The sequence below is a fragment of the Penaeus chinensis genome, chromosome 7 (genome assembly GCF_019202785.1).
Source record: "Penaeus chinensis breed Huanghai No. 1 chromosome 7, ASM1920278v2, whole genome shotgun sequence".
In the NCBI taxonomy this organism is placed as follows: domain Eukaryota; kingdom Metazoa; phylum Arthropoda; class Malacostraca; order Decapoda; family Penaeidae; genus Penaeus; species Penaeus chinensis.
The window spans coordinates 36,577,642-36,580,141 of record NC_061825.1 but is presented as its reverse complement, the minus strand read 5'-3'; positions in this window follow the sequence as shown (position 1 = coordinate 36,580,141).

Genomic DNA, 2,500 nt, shown 5'->3' with positions numbered 1-2,500 from the left:
GAGAGTTGCTACCTCAGACTCAAATTTGTAGGTGGGGCAGCCTCTATAAAATACATTATGGGGGCCGCCATAGTTGGCATATGTGCGTGATTGTGCAGAGCAGTTTGATCGAGTATGGCCAGGTTGGGCACAAAGCGGGCATCTGGCTGTGGAACGGCAGTGTTTGGCTGAGTGTCCTAAACGCCAACAATTTTGGCACTGACGAAGAGGAGGTTGGTATGGTTGGACAGGGAGGGATTCTCTACCTATGTAAACATTAAAGGGAAGGTCATGTCTACGGAAAGTAATATTGGCAATGTTAGTGGGTTTCTTACGATGACCTCTGGGAGGAATGGAGTAGCATCGTACGGATGTCGCATCATAGTCCGTGAGACAGGCGAGTAAGTCTTCTCCACGATCTGACCAATCTTTGTCATAGATTGGGGAATTTGCTGGGGAGAAACAGTTCCGGTGCAAGTATTGAGGGTTGGATGAGGTTCTGTAGGAATGGGATTGCCATATAGATCAGTTAGATTTGCTAATGCTATAGCTTGGTTTTCAGATGTTACAGTGACGAGACGGGAGCGATCGGGTCGGCTACGGAAAGAGACTTTGTCTACTTGTTTTTGGAGACATTGCTTGAAGAGAAGGGTGTTGTCAGAGTAGGGAGCTGTGGGAGGGATCACGAAAGATCGGTCCCATTTGGCCGGGCTAAATAGAGTATTTAAGATTCTTGTAGAGGTAGGGGTAGTAGAAGGGCGGGGGTATGTGGAGGAGGGACTAGTGTTGAGGGGGGTAGTGTTATGGGGAGGTGGGCAATAAGGCTGTAAGGTAGTAATAAGGGAGAATGGGGTAGTTGATAAAGAAGGTTGTGGGGGTAGAGGTGTTGAAGTTGAGCATGCTGGGAGAGTAGAAATGTCTCCTGGGGGTTGAGTGTTGATTAGGGTGGATACTGTACTAGTAGGCATTGAGGAGGGGGTAGTTGTTGTAATGTTCAGAGCCGTGGTCAAAGGAGAGCCTGGGGTCAGGGAATGGGAGGAGTTTGAATTGTTGGAGCTATTTGATGAAGGGGCAAGCCTCATGTTCAAGTGGAATTACATCTTCATTATTGGCCATGGTAAGCCTGGAGTTTGTTGGGGAGAAAAAAACAGTCCACCCCTCAGGGTCCCCTTGAGGGGTAAGGTCTAGGTATAAAGCAGGGGAATACCGAGCCCATGGCTCCCTCAGGCCGTTCAGGACTGGCACAAAGTCAGCCTTTCATCCTTCCACCATGGCTCTCACACCTTAGGAAGTGGATAGTAGAAGGGATAGGTGAAGGGACTGAAACGAAAAAGTAGGAGTGGAGAAAAAGATCATGCAAAATTAGTTGAGTCGAGGGCTGAGTCCCAAGGTTGGGGAGTTACCCATCATTGGGTCTCAGTCTCTGCTTCCCAAGCCCCCCCACGACAACAACGGGCAAGGGATTGGGGAGAACCCTTGCCCGTTGTTGTCGTGGGGGGGCTTGGGAGCAAAACCCCTAGATAAGTTTTTTTTGTTTGTGGATTCCCAGAATAGTCAATGGTCAAAACAAACAAATGTACTGGGCATCAAAGGTTACAAAGCATTATGGTAAAGTATTGTGGCAAAAAGGGTAGATATTAGTTATTGATTAGGATAAGAGGAAAGAAGAAGGGGATGAAGAAGAGAAGGAGAAGGAAAGGAGAAGAAAAGAACCTGCAAAATAACTCTACTTTAAGTTGTTTATTAGCCTCTTTCTATGGCATACACACATTGAATCTAATTTTCATCTGTTGTGCACTAATTTTTTTCTCTTATATTTCTTTTAACTAGCCACCTTGCTCTTTGTTTGAACTTCTTGACAGATTATATTTCACCTACAACCTTAAAATTGTGTGTGTGTGTGTGTGTGTGTGTGTGTGTGTGTGTGCGCGCGTGCGCGCGTGCGTGTGTGTGGCGGTGTGGGCGTGTGGGCGTGTGGGCGTGTGGGCGTGTGTGTGTGTGTGTGTGTGTGTGTGTGTGTGTGTGTGTGTGTGTGTGTGTGTGTGTGTGTGTGTGTGTGTGTGTGTGTGTGTGTGTGTGTGTGTGTGTCTATATGTGTCATGTGTCATGTGTCTGTGAATGTGCACATACATATATATTCCTCTCCATCTGCTGTTTTGCTAGTTTTACCAGACATATAAGTTTCTTTCATAATGCTTTATTGAATTGAGAGTCATGCCACAATGTAATATTAAGGTTTTCTTAATGTTTCATTGTACCTAGATTATCTAAAATCTATAAGTTATATTTTCATTTTTTTTTGTACATTGTCAGCTGCAAATTTATAGCTTTGTTTTGTAATCTATAATTATTGTGTTTATACTTCTAAATCTAACACAGTAATGTTTATTCCTAATATAACATTTTGATACTAACAGTGTATACATAAATAATTTTATTTTAACAGCACACTTGAAAGATGAAGAGAGAGTTGAATTAGAAATTTGTACTAACCCAAAGCTGCCAGGAAAATATGATGTTC